General features: G+C 47.9%; 1 protein-coding gene and 1 non-coding gene across 2 annotated transcripts in view; one reads left to right on the forward strand and one right to left on the reverse strand.

Annotated features, from left to right (window-relative positions):
• Positions 1-14,989, forward strand: part of LOC149287394 (lipopolysaccharide-responsive and beige-like anchor protein) — a 269,868-nt gene that overhangs the window by 183,544 nt on the left and 71,335 nt on the right. The window lies entirely within an intron of this gene.
• Positions 14,276-14,405, reverse strand: LOC149287396 (small nucleolar RNA SNORA35). The gene has a single exon (XR_016277502.1). It is a non-coding gene; the product is annotated as a small nucleolar RNA SNORA35 (small nucleolar RNA).

Below are 14,989 nucleotides of genomic sequence, written 5' to 3' on the forward strand. Positions count from 1 at the left end.
ACCCCTCGTCTAGAGAACAAAACTTTCGAGGCAGATTCCCTCGCGGAAGGGGGAGATTTGACAGGATCGCCTTCCCCAAAGCGTTTCAAGACCCCAAGAACGCTGCATGACGCCTCCTCCATTCCGGTGGGAGGAAGGCTCCGTTTTTTCACCGACAATTGGTTCTCACTCACCCGAGATCCCTGGGTGAGAGCCATTGTATCGCACGGATATCAACTTCAATTCCGGACCAGACCTTCAGACCGTTTTTTGATCTCCCACCTTCCTCCAGACCAGGCAAGGCGGTCAGTCCTGTTATCCACCATTCAGCAGTTGTCAGACCTCAGAGTCCTGGTTCCTGTCCTCTGGCCAGAACTGGGCCAAGGGGTTTATTCTCCGGTTTTTCTGGTCCCCAAGAGACCGGGTGGTCTTCGCCTAATCATAGACTTGCGTTTTTTGAACAGTCACCTCCAGTTCATCAGGTTCAGGATGGAAACCGTAAGATCCACCCTCGACACCTTATGCCTCAACGACTTCATGGCTTCATTAGACCTAAAGGATGCATATTTCCATGTTCCCATCCATCCGTCCCATCAACGTTTCCTGAGAGTGGCAATTCCTCGGGGTTCAACTGTCCAGCATTTCCAGTTTCAAGCCCTTCCATTCGGATTGTCGGCGGCACCAAGAGTTTTCACAAAACTTCTGGCAGTCGTGGCGGCCCATCTCCGTGTCCAGGGAATCTCAGTCATTCCTTATCTGGACGATTGGCTTATCCATGCCCGGTCAGCGCAGATTCTTCGGGTTCATCTTTCCACGGTGGTCAACACATTACAGGATCTCGGCTGGATTCTGAACTGGGACAAATCCTGCACCGTTCCCTCTCAACATCTAGTGTTCCTGGGTCTTCGTCTGGATTCCTGCTCCGGGAAAGCTTTCCTTCCGACTGCCAGAATAGAGGGGATTGGATTCCTAATACGCAGGATTCGCTCTGCGCACCGCAGCTCCTTGCGGTTATGTATGTCCCTGCTGGGCAAGATGGTCTCCGCAACTTATGCAGTACCCTGGGCTCTGGCCCACATGAGAATTCTTCAGGGATTTGTCCTCAACCATCTGGAAGACAACCCATTGGCTCTGGACAGGCGTGTCTGTCTTCCTCCGCAGGTCAGAGCTTCCCTCTCCTGGTGGCTCCAACGGAACGTCCTTGCCGCAGGGAGAAGATGGTCTCTTGTCTCCAAGGTACTTCTCACCACCGACGCCAGCGTCAAGGGATGGGGAGCTACGTATCAGGACCTGTTTGTGCAGGGTCTCTGGTCTCCGGCTACGAAACTTCTTCCCTCGAACTGTCTGGAGTTGCTTGCAGTAGAAAAAGCTCTGCATCACTGGGAGCATCTGCTCGCCGGCAAAGACATTTTGCTTCGTTCCGACAATCAAGCAGTGGTAGCCTATATCAACAGACAAGGGGGCACAAGAAGTCCTCGGCTTCTTCATATATCGCTCAGGATTTCCTTTTGGGCAGAGTCCCATCACATGACTCCGTCTGCCATTCACCTCAGAGGAACTTTGAATTCTCAAGCAGATTTCCTGAGCAGAACTCCTGTGCTAAGCGGCGAATGGGCTCTGCATCCGATGGCCTTCAATCTACTCGTCCAACGGTGGGGCTTACCCGAGATCGACCTGATGGCATCCAGAGACAATGCTCAGATTCCGGTCTTCTTTTCCCTCAGGCCTCAGGATCATCCCTTGGCAATAGATGCCTTCTCACAAGCATGGAATTTCCGTCTCGCATACGTTTTCCCTCCGTTTGCCCTAATCTCCAGGGTCCTACAGAAGATCAAGAAGGACCACGCCTCCGTGATCCTGATAGCACCAGACTGGCCGAAGCGGGTCTGGTATTCCGACTTGATCGCTCTAGGTCTCTCTCCCCCTCTGAAGCTCCCAGCTTGGAAAGACCTTCTACATCAGGGTCCATTCCTACACCCAAACCCTGCCGTGTTCCACCTGACGGCCTGGAGATTGAACGCGGACTGTTGAGAGCTCAAGGATTTTCTTGTCATGTGGCTGAGACTCTTCTGCAGAGTAGAAAGAAGGTTACCTCTCTGCGATACATTAAGATCTGGAAGAGATTTCACAGTTGGTGTTGTTCCAAGGGGATTTTGCCAACTTCCTGTTCCTCTGCCTCTGTTCTGGATTTCCTCCAGGAAGGATTCGACTGTGGACTTCAGCCTTCTACGATCCGGGTGCAGATTTCTGCCATCAGTGCTCTCCTCGGGTTCGAGCTTATATCTCTGCCTGTGATCAGACGTTTTGCCAAGGCCATCGTCAGGATACGTCCTCGTTCGGTCACCAGGATGGTTCCGTGGGACCTGAATCTCGTCCTTCGAAGACTCACATTACCTCCTTTTGAGCCTCTTCAGTCGGTTTCTCTGTATCTATTATCGCTGAAGACAGCCTTCTTAGTAGCGATTACTTCCGCTCGTCGGATTTGTGAACTCCAGGCTTTGTCTATGAAGGAACCGTTTCTCCGTTTTTTCCCGGATAAGGTGGTTCTCTCTCTGCCGCCAGAGTTCGCACCCAAGGTTCAGTCGGCTTTCCACAAGAACCAGGAGATCGTGTTACCTACCTTTTTTCCTGCTCCTGGCTCGGATGAAGAAGTTCTTCACACTCTGGATCTGAAGAGATGCCTCACCATCTATTTGGAACGGACTCTACCCCTGCGTAAGTCCTCTCGTTTATTCGTGGCCTCTTCAGGGCCCAACAGGGGCATCAGTATCTCCAAGTCTTCCATCGCTAAGTGGATTGTTGCAACCATCACCTTGGCATATTCTGCAGCCGGCCAACCTGCTCCTGTGGGGATCCGTGCCCACTCTACTAGGGCAGTCTCCACTTCCTGGGCTGAAAGATGTTGTCTTTCGCCCGACCAGATCTGCAAGGCAGCTACTTGGCGGACTCTCCACGCTTTTGTGCAGCATTACCGTCTCGACCAGATGGCTCAGGAGGACTCTCTTTTCGGTCGGAAGGTCCTTGAGGCTGTTTTGTCTCCTTAGTTTGCCCTCCCTTCTTCTTTGGTAAATCTATCCTTTTTCAATTCTCAGTTTATTGCATAAGTGATAACAAACGCAGGGCACAAAATAAGAAGTACAGAGTAACAGCAAGAGATCAGATTACCAAACAGCATAGGAGGATACTGCACACGGTACAAACAAAAGTAGAACCACGCAGGTACATCAGCGGGAAAGAGCCATCCCCCAGGGAGACAGCACAGTGTAATACATGGATAAAACAGGGTACCCAAAAACACAGTGCCACAATGCATTACATGAGAAAGAAACCAAAACAAAATAAAACATGTCCGTCCCAAGGTCTATCGGGTAGCTCCAATACACAGTCGCCCAACGAAGGATACCGAGAGCCAACACAAAATATGAGAGAACGACCCAGAGAGAGTGAGTCACAACCCCCTAAATGGAAATAGGTAAAGGGCGGTGTTCCAGGGACGTGACAAACGTCCTCCAGTGAAACCACCGAAGCTCAACCCTGTGCCCCGCACCCCTAGCCGACCCCACCAAAACCTCCATCTGGTAAACGAATTCGACCTGGTTCACCCAGGCCAGAAAGGGGGGAGGAGTGGCTGACTTCCAGTGGCGGGGGAGAACCACATTGGCAGCATTAATCAGGTGAAATGTCAAGGACCGCTTATAACAGGAATAAGAAAGCTGTGTGTGGTGGAGCAGAATGGACTCAGGAGAAGCCTGAAAGTCGGGATCGGCCACATCACGGATCACCGCAGTAACGGAATCCCAGAAGGGCCTAATAGCGGGGCAGGACCACCAAATATGTAACAAGGAGCCCGGGTGGGTCCCACACCTCCAGCAGCAAGGGGAAACCTGGGGAGCGAACCTATGAATATCCAAGGGAACCCTATACCATCTAGTAAGAATCTTAAAAGACGTCTCCTGCATCCGGCTAGACACCGTTCCCTTGTGGACAACAGAGAGGATCTTAGACCAATCCTCCGGGTCGAACGAGCAGGCCAAATCCCTCTCCCATAGGCTAAAATAATACGGCTTAGCGACCGACTCAGGGGAGAGCAAAAGTAAATACAGCTTAGACAAAAGATGGGGGGATTCCTTCGAATCCAAACAAAGCCTCTCCAGAGGAGAGAGAGGCTGGTCCATGCGCGACAGGACCGCCAAGGACGAGACAAAATGACTAAGCTGATGATGAAGGAACCGGAGGGAGAAAGAACAGGGTCCCGGACCCGACAGGGCCTCCAGAGGCTTCAAGGCTGTCCCAGCGACCACATGACACAGACGCAGAGTGCGAATCCCCGGAGGGAGGAAAGCTTGTATGCCCCTCCCCGCCAAACCCGGGGGAAAGTCCGGGTTACCAACCAAGGGGGTCAATGGGCCGGGGACCCTAGCCACCACGCCAGCACCCAGCAATCTACGAAGAACCCGTAGGGTGGGGAGAAGGAAAGGATGGGCAGAAAACGTGACACACCTCGCGGGGACACGGATCCACGGTAACACGGACACCGGACACGTCAGGAAAGACCCCTCCACTAATACCCATTGCTTAACAGAATCTACGGACCATTCAACAACGCGGCGCAGGTGAGACGCCTGCCAGTACAGTTCCAAATTTGGAAGACCCATCCCCCCCTGTAGCCTTGGCCGAGTCAGATAGGAAAACGCCAGGCGGGACTGCTTACCCCTCCAAACGTATCGCAGGAAGACCCTCCTGCATCTCTGGAAAAAGGATCTCGGGAGAGCGATGGGAAGCGTCTGAAAAAGGTATAAGAATCTGGGCAATAGATTCATCTTTATAACTCCCACCCTCCCAAACCATGAAACATGAGGAAACGCCCATTTACGCAAGTCCGATTCCAACGCGGAGAGTAAGGGCTCAAAATTAAGAACTCGCAGCCTCGAGAGGTCCCCAGGGATAAACAAACCAAGGTACTTGATAGAGTCCTCCCTCCACTTAAAAGGGAACTCAGTCCGAATGCGGTCACGAAGACGCGCCGGAATGCGAAACCCTAGAATCTCGGATTTGGACAAATTAATTTTGTAATTGGATAATTCCTGAAACCTGTCAAGCTCCGACAGGACAGTCGAGAGGGACCGAATAGGATGGGTGAGAGTCATGAGGATATCATCCGCAAACAACGATAAGGCATAAGACCGGGGTCCAATCTGAACCCCCGTGATATCCGGATGGGCTCGGACGGCGTTCGCAAAGGGCTCAAGTACTAGAAGAAACAAGAGAGGGGAAAGGGGGCACCCCTGTCGCGTGCCGTTCGCCAGCGTGAACGGGTCCGACAACAAGCCATTAACGGTCACCCGAGCGGTCGGAGAATCATATAATGCCTGGACACAAGTCAAAAAGTTAAAACCGACACCAATCCCGGACAACACCCCAAAAAGAAAGGACCAGGACACCCGATCGAACGCCTTCTCGGCATCCATCGAAGCCACGACCAACGGAAGGTCACAGGACTGGGCATGAGCTATTATGTTGATCACCTTAATTGTATTATCCCTGGCCTCGCGTCCAGGAACGAAACCCACCTGGTCGGAATGGATAAGATGGGGTAAAAAAGGTAATAGGCGATTGGCTAAAATTTTGGAAAACAGCTTCAAATCAACATTAATCAAAGAGATAGGGCGAAAACTACTACAGAGATCTAAATTTTTGTCGGGTTTAGGGATGACCGCAATATGCGCGGACAAAGCCTGCGGGGCAAACGGAACACCCTGCGCGATTGCATTAAAGCACGAAACCATATGAGGGCCCAGAACAGAAAAAAATTTCTTATAATATAAAATGGTAAAACCATCCGGACCAGGGCTCTTGCCAGCGGGAGAAGACTTCACAACCTCGGCTACCTCAGCCAAAGAAAACGGTTGGTCAAGGAGAGCTCTGGCCTCGGGCGGTAGGGTAGTGGAAATAAATTCAGATAAATAAGCCGCAGTGGCCGCTTCCGACTCAGAGGAGGGAGATCCCGGACCCGGCAAATTATACAAGGAGGCATAGTACCGTCTGAAACAGTCGGCAATGTCCTCCGAACGAAAGCGAAGACGGCCAGCAGAGTCTCTAATACGCGGAACATAAGTTTGAGCTCGCTTCGCCCGCAGCGCCCGAGCCAGGAGCCTGCCAGGTTTGTCACCAAATTCGTAAAACTGACGCCGTACCAGAAGATAATTACGCCTAGTCCTATCATCCAGAAGCGCCGCCAATCTCGTACGCAATGCAGAGAGCTCCACCTGGGCGGAGGGGAGGAGGGTCAGCTTATGGCGGGCCTCCAGACGCGCAATTTGCTGCGTAAGGTTTAAAATAGTTGCCGCCCGGGACCGTTTAACTGAAGCACCCAACTTGATCAAATGACCTCGCAAAACTGCCTTATGGGCTTCCCATAGAGTCGGCTTCGAGACGTCCGGGGTGGCATTCTCCGCGAAATATTGGTTAATATGAGAAGTCAATTGGGTAACGTGGTGAGGGTCGCTCAACAAATTCTCGTTGAGGCGCCAATGCCAAGAAGACCTAGGGAGACCAGAGAGGGCGAGCTTCAGAAAAATCGGGGCGTGGTCACTAATCGTTGCCACACCGATGCTAGCCGAACGCAGGACCGACAAATGAAAGTGAGACAGGAAAAAAGCGTCAATACGCGAATATTTACAGTGGCTAGGGGAAAAGTAGGTGTAATCCCGCACCGTAGGATGGAGGGCCCTCCATACATCAACCAGCTGGTTCAAGCGCAAATGGTGGGATACTTTACGGATCATAGAAAAGGGGATATGGGAACTCCCAGAGGAGGTATCCATTTTAGGGTCCAAAACCATATTAAAATCTCCCCCCAAGATGGTGATACCCTCCTGGAAATCAGCCAATTTAGATAGGGTCGAGACAACAAAGCGGGCTTGGTTACTATTAGGAGCATATAAATTCGCCAAGGTGACTTTATGAGAGCCCACAAAGCCCTTAACAAACACAGCTCGCCCCTCGTCATCTTTCCACGTCGCAGAGGGACGAAAGCGGATACACTTATGTATGAGGATAGCTACCCCTTTGGTTTTAGAGGAAGGAGAGCTGGACAGAAAGGAGTGGGTAAAGTGCCTATTTAAAAGAGGAAATTCCCTGTTAGTAGAAAAATGCGTTTCCTGCACGAAGGCGATATGCGTCTTAAAGGAGTGAAAAAACGCTAAGAGTTTAGAACGCTGTTGAGGTTTATTAAGGCCCCTAATATTCAAGGAGACCAAGTTAAGAGACTGAGGAGCCATACAAAAAAAGTAGAGAGCACCAGAAAGAGTACAACCTGTACCCGGGACCCTTGGGACATGCAAAAAACATAAGAAAACAAAACATAAACCAAACTGTGTGAAATGTGTGTAAGGTGTGGTGCGATGCAAGGGAAAACATCCCTAGTAATATTGCTGTAGCAATATGAAGGGTGAGCACGGGGACTGCAAGCAGGCCCAAATCAACTGTCCACCTACGGACAGGAAAGCTCTGGGGGGGGGGTGCCAAAAAGAGCACAAAGGAAAGGACCGTATCGGTCACAGGGAACAAAGGTGGCGGGAGCCAAACCAAACGTCCCCATCTACGGGACAGGAGCTAAATTAAATGAACCGCGCAGAGGAAGAGAGACCTAAGAGCTATAGCGTCCACTGACGGTCGCCGAAGGCAATAAGCGCTCAGCAGGTAAGTATTGCAGTATATATAAAAGTAAAAGGCAAAAAAGGGTGAGAAAAAAAAACAAACAAAGTGAAGAGCAGCAGAGAAATCACAAGGCCATGAGACAGCAAACCTCCCATAGAACAAGGGACCTGACAATGCAAAAATACGGAGACTGCAGAGTCACGGCGCAACGGACAACAATAGTGTAATGTGGTGCACGAGGGACGGCGAGTGCACAGCGAAGAACCGGAACGAAACGGGCGGGCGCGAAAGAAAAAGAACTGAAAAAACAAAACAAAAGTGCCGAAGTCCGAAAAGTCCGAAGAATAGCGTCCAAAGTTCTCCATCCGGAGGGGCGAACAGGAGCACAAACACCAATGCCCGCAACTCCACCAACTCACCACCCAAACCGGCGAAAAGTCTTAGGCAAGGGAGACCGCCAACCAAGACGCAGGAACCAACGAGGGACGGAACGTCGCAAGCGGGGCCAATCCATCAGGCATCTCCCTCCGGCAGTGGCGCGGCAGACGCGGCCCGCCGAGACCTCTTCCTACGCTGCACCGGAGCCGTCCAGGACATAGCAGGGTTGGTGAGTTGTTTCGGAACCTCCAGAGAGAGTTCCCAATCCGGAAGGCGAATGGCTGGAAGGTCAAGGTGAGTAAGGAAGTCCTCCAAATCGCCGTGGTGCCTAAGGGTAAAGACATCCTTATCCTTACGAGCAATAAGGACGAACGGGAAACCCCACTGGTAGGGGATACCCGCCTCCCGAAGCGCGGCAGTAACGGGTTTGAGGGCCCGGCGTTTCTGAAGGGTGATCGGGGACAAGTCCTGGAAAATCTTGACCTGTTCCCCCTCGTAATCCAAGTCGCCCGAGAGGCGACATGCCTTGAGCACAGCCTCCTTGACGGAATAGTCATGTAGACAGCAGACCACGTCCCTCGGTGGAGCCGAGGGAGGGCCTCTCGGACGAAGCGCCCGATGGGCTCGATCAAACTTTATCGGGGTATCGTCGGGCTGTTGAAGGAGCCGATTAAACAGGGTCTGTAGCGTCATACGGACATCATCGGCCAACACTGATTCGGGTAGGCCCCGGACGCGCAAGTTGTTACGGCGTCCCCTGTTATCCAGGTCCTCAAGCTGTCTGCGTAGGGCAAGGAAAAGTTCAGAGTGATCCCGGTGCATCGCGGATAAAGCATCCACCGTTTCACAGGTCTTAGCATGGTCCTCCTCCAGCGTTGCAACCCGATCACCAATATGCTGGACGTCTTGCTTAATCGCCGTAAGATCAGCACGAACTCCCTGCAAGGCCTGGTCCAGGGCGGCGTCAATCACGGAGACGAGATCTGCCTTCGTGGGAAGCTGCTTCAAAGCGTCCTGCCAGGTAAGTGACACCGCCGGAGGATCCGAAAGCGTGGTATCCTGGTCGAGCGAGGCGTCGTCAGAGCACTCGCTCGCACGGCTCGATGGAGACGGCGCCATCTTGGACACATGGCCGCGAGTCTCGGAGTCTGGAGAGCCCCGAAAGAAGTGGCGTACCGACGACGCCGGAGGTCTCTCCCGAGTGCCAGGAGCTTTAGGGGTACCGGCAGCGCGGTTCGACTTCCCCATGATCGCGGGAGCGTAAAAAAGGCTAATAGTCCCGAGACGGTAGACGGAGCTGCGAACTTATGCAGCCATCTTGGTTCAGCGCCGGCCCCGCCCCCCTGGTAAATCTATCCTAGTGTCACCTGGGATGGCAGGGAAACAGGAAGTTCTACTTACCGAGAGCTTCTTTTCCCTGTCAATCCCTGGTGACACGTTTTTGTTCCCTCCCTTCTTTTCAATAAATTTTGTTGCATCAGATTGCTTTGCCTGTGTGGTCTTTGGTATTCACTGGTGTTAGTAGGAGGGGAGGGCCCTTTTAAAGTTTTTGAGTCCTGCCCTATCAGGTACGGAGGAGGAGTCTATCCTAGTGTCACCAGGGATTGACAGGGAAAAGAAGCTCTCGGTAAGTAGAACTTCCTGTTTCCGAAATCTGAATGACATTAATCAGTTTTCTTGCGTTATCAGATGCTTGTCTACCTTTAATAAAACCTACTTGGTCATTAAGGATTAAAGATATTAATAGTGGTGTTATCCTGTTTGCTAAAATCTTTGTCAAAATTTTTAGGTCCACATTTAAAAGAGATATTGCTCTGTAATTAGCACATTCATCAGTAGATTTACCACCTTGGCACTAGATAATAAGTCTGTTATCGCCCTGTTTGAATAAGAAGTCATATTGCATTTATATAAAAGATGCTGCTGACTTTCCAGAAAATTGCAAAATAAAAAGTTTTAAAGGGCAATATCATGAAAAATCTAAAACCACACAAAGCACTATTATTATGGTCTTGCTACAAATTTATTAGACTAATAACAAGTTAATAACTAATATAACTAATAACAATAACTAATAACAAGTTATGCAGAGCCCTGCATAGAGATGATCTGTGTCATCAGAGTCTCAGAACACTAAGCAAATTGTCCACTCCGATCACTTCAATCCATCCTCAGCCACTCAGGTTATCGTTCTCCTTCCTCTCAGCCAGCAGATCCGCAAAGGTCTGGGCAAAATACACCAGGTCCTCGTTGATCTTGAGCATTTTGGAGCTCGTAAGATCGATGATGGCAAGAGAGACTCGATGCTTTAGCACCGGCGACAGATAAACTCCCCCAAACATTTCAGCAGCTCACTGGTTGAAGCCCGCAAGGATTTGGGAGGCGTAGGGGTCTGGGTGGAGGCGTCCCGTTTCTGCTTCCGGTTTGAGAAGAATGGCCTCTTCTTCGTGGATTTCCCATGATCGTGTCCCTGAGAGCCTTTGCGAGGGAGGCACGAGGCCAGCGCACTCCCCATGGTTGGTGAACCTGGATTAAAAAAAAATAAACAAAACAACATAAGATTCTATTTAATAAATGACAAACAATCAAACTCATCCATTACTAAGCAATGTTCTCCTATGATATGGAATAAATACCAAAATGTAAAAGCCGTCGATTCCTCTGATTCCATCTAATTAATCATATCATCAGTAATCATATAATGGGGTCTTTCAGTCCCTGAGCAGATGACCTTCCTAATGTTTTGCTCAAATATTCATTTATTGGGAATATTTGGAAACCAACGCATTATCAACAAAGATCTGGCTTATGGTGGATACAGATATTATTACTATATTGTCAGTACCTGTCCCTCAGACGCAGGACCTACCTTCAGATATCACCGGATGCTTCTATGAAAACGGAAAAATCGAGTTCTTCCAGTCGTTTGGTAGAAGATAAGATTTCCTCTAAAATCACTAATCCAACACTCTTTGTGTGATCTCTTGGACAGTCAACTATTATTATGGTCTTGTTACAAATGTATTAGACTAGTAACAAGTTATGCAGAGCCCTGCATAGAGATGTTCTGTGTCATCTGAGTCTCAGAACACTAAGCAAATTGTCCACTCCGATCACTTCAATCCATCCTCAGCCACTCAGGTTATCGTTCTCCTTGCTCTCAGCCAGCAGATCCGCAAAGGTCTGGGCAAAATACACCGGGTCCTCGTTGATCTTGAGCATTTTGGAGCTCATAAGATCGATGATGGCAAGGCATCTCTTCCAGAAACGCCTCGTGAAGCCCTCCACCTTGAATAGTTCAGAAGGGTACGTGATGGCACTCCCCATGTAAGAGCAGGTGACATACGCGCAGAGCATCACTTCTGCCTCCAACTCTTCCTCGTTCTCCAGTTCTGATGAGATCACCTCACGGCACAGCATGTACAGAAATATCACGCTGGCCGGGGATAAGAAGCGGTTCTCGTCCCATCTACGCAAGTCGCTGTCCAGATGTTTAAGCCAGTAGACCGCGTCCAGGGGAGAGAGAGACTCGATGCTTTGGCACCGGCGACAGATAAACTCCCCCAAACATTTCAGCAGCTCGCTGGTTGAAGCCCGCAAGATCGTAAATTTGGGAGGCGTAGGGGTCTGGGTGGAGGCGTCCTGTTTCAGCTTCCGGTTTGAAGGGAATGGCCTCTTCTTCGTGGATTTCCCATGATCGTGTCCCTGAGAGCCTTTGCGAGGGAGGCACGAAGCCAACGTACTCCCCATGATTGGTGAACCTGGATAAAAAAAATAAACAAAACAACATAAGATTCTATTTAATAAATGACAAACGATCAAACTCATCCATTACTAAGCAATGTTCTCCTATGATATGGAATAAATACCAAAATGTAAAATCCGCCGATTCCTCTGATTCCATCTAATTAATCATATCAGTAATCATGTAATGGGGTCTTTCAGTCCCTGAGCAGATGACCTTCCTAATGTTTTGCTCAAATATTCTTTTCTTGGGAATATTTGGAAACCAACACATTATCAACAAAGATCTGGCTTATGGTGGATATTATTACTATATTGTCAGTACCTGTCCCTGAGACGCAGGACCTACCTTCAGATATCACCGGATGCTTCTATGAAAACGGAAAAATCGAGTTCTTCCAGTCGTTTGGTAGAAGATAAGATTTCCTCTAAAATCACTAATCCAACACTTTGTGTGACGTCTTGGACAGTCTGCACAAGGAATGATTCGGTTCACCTGCGCTCCTGCAGTTCTAGGGAATCTTCATTATGACATCACAATTACTGCACAGATTGCATCACTCTTTGTGACATCACATTTACTGCACAGAGTGCATCACTCTTTATGACATCAGCAGATAGCCCGACCAGGCTGCTTCCTACCCCAGTATATTTACACATCTGTTACGGAAACAGTCTCTTTCGGTTTGTAAGATAGGAGTTTATTTCTGTCCATACTGTCTACTGTAAACATATCCATTTCTAAAGTGTCAGTATTGTACCCCTTTTCTTCGAATCTCTCTTTTAAAACTGACGCTTGTTCAGAAAAGGTTTCTCTATCACTGCAATTCCTTCTCAATCTTTGAAATTGTCCCTTTGGTACGTTTGTGAGCCACGGTGAATAGTGGCAACTTTCAAGTGAGATACAGCCATTTGTATCCACGGGTTTACAAAAACTATTATTATGGTCTTGTTACAATTGTATTAGACTGGTAACATGTGTGGCGAATATACAATGTTAAAATACATATAAAATAACACATAAAATAGTATACACTGACTCAACAGTCATGCGTCTGGGTTTAGATATAAAAAAAACAGAACCTGACGCGTTTTGCCACTGAATATCACATTTGTGATATTCCTAAGGGAGAGGGATTGATAATAAAGGTTCCTTACCTCGGTTACTCATAAAAGAAATGAATTAGGGAGACCAGAACTTGGTATTTTGGGATCCTTCTTTTTTGTCAGACTTAATGTTTGTTTCATGTGTCTGTCTCCTATATTAGGGTAAAATGTTTTTTGTATCCTGTGGTATTTACAAAGGATAATTATACCGAGATCTTTTAACATCTCTCTCTTTTTTCCCTTTTTCCTTTCTTTTTCTTTACACGTCAAATCTTACCTGCTAAAATAGAGAGTAGCGGGGTGTATCCGGTTTATGCCTCTGCAGGTGTCGAGAAGAAAAGAATTTCAGTTTTTTTAATGTGATGGTTATTTCTTAGAATTCCTCTGACGTTCTTGCGCATATCACGCGTTCCGGTGAAGGTTTTTTTTTTGAGTTTACGTAGAGGGTTAATCCCGCGGTGATATCAGGAAAGGCTTCTTCCAGGTTGCAAATACGAAAATACGTGTGGGAATGCTACAACTGGGGCCTTTTTATAAGAAGGGGAAAGCAGCGAGTGTCCCCATTTAACCCCTTCGTGAGAAAGGCTGATTCTATTTTTTGTACCCTTCGCGACAATGGCTGTTTTATCGTTTCTGCGGTGTTTCTGTTTAGCTGTAATTTTCTCTTAACCCATTTACTGAACCCACGCAAGTTATATATTGTTTTTTTCAGGACAAGAAGGGCTTTCTTCAGACACCATAATTTTTTCCATATGATGTAATTTCCTATAATAAAAATAATAAAATATGACGAAAAAAAAACACATTTTCTCACTTTTATTTGAAAAATCTTTTATTCATCATAAAAAACTGCTGAAAAAACCCGCTAAATAGATTCTACTATTTGTCCCGAGTTTAAAAATACCCAATGTTTTTATGTTTTTTTGCTTTCTTCTACACGTTATGGGGCAATAAGTACAAGTAGCGTTTTGCTAATTCAAAACCATTTTTCTCTGAATCTGGTAATTCTGTCTCCATGTGGTATTTGGGGCATCTTTGAAGCCAGCAAATTAAATTTACCCCACCAAACCATATATTTTTGAAAACTAGACACCCCAGGGTATTTTAGATGCTGATAGTTTAACCCTTTCCATGCACTAATCCTACCACCAACCCTTGTCAAAGTTTGTGATAGTAATTGTTTTTGGTGTTTTTTTCACACACTTTGTACTTCAGGTGTGAAATTACAGCTCCTGGTATATGTCACTGTCCCACAACACCCCGATATGTGTTCAGCAACATCTCCTGAGTACATTGATACCCCACATGCATGGGTTTGTCAGATTGTTTGGGGGCAAAAGGGCCACATTTGGAATATGAGCAATTCAGTTTTTCAACTAGGAAGTTTTACATCTGGGTAAAAAAAAATGCTTGTACCCAACTATCAGTAGGGACAGGTTACAAGAAAGCCTGGCCTATCTCCAAGAAGGGATTTGATCTAGCACCTTAAGCGGTCCCTCATGCCACGGAATGGACACAGGGTTCACTTGACAGTGCAAATAAAAACGCTTAAAAAATGGTGGAGCAAATAAAAGCTAAAAAGCAGTAAATGTAACAAAAAATGTAAAAAAAAAAAATACAAAAATGGAGCAGGAACAAAAAAAAAAATTAAAAATGGGAAACTGTGTGATACAACTTGAAGCAGTCACCGACACAGAGTGCAGGTTTTCCAGGGCAATCTGGACAGTAAAATGTGGTGTCCTTTCTTTGCCCCCTGCTGTAGCATACCCTGCATCTCTTTTGGGGATTCTGCTTCTTTGCTGTAGGGGGGATTTTAAAAATAAAATGGGTAGCCCCAATCCTGCTGTTTCCCATCACCACTTGGGGACCAGGTGCATCACGGTACAAGATACTTGAAATTACTTGGAGCTGAAACTGCAAAAAAGACAGTTTCAGCCCAGTGTCTGCTTTTTTGTGCAACAAAAAAGCGTTATAGGTTGCAATTTGCATTAGGTAAATTGCAACCTTCTTGTACCAGGCCTTTGTCTTCCTCATAATGAGGTAGGGCTGTAGGAGTTGATCTGACAGATCAACTCCACCCATGTTCTTATTATAGGCCCTGATGCACACTGGCTTTCTAGTG

This window comes from Sceloporus occidentalis, unplaced genomic scaffold, assembly GCF_023333645.1.
Source record: "Sceloporus occidentalis isolate IW3139 unplaced genomic scaffold, rSceOcc1.0.p SCAF_61, whole genome shotgun sequence".
Taxonomy (NCBI): Eukaryota; Metazoa; Chordata; class Lepidosauria; order Squamata; family Phrynosomatidae; genus Sceloporus; species Sceloporus occidentalis.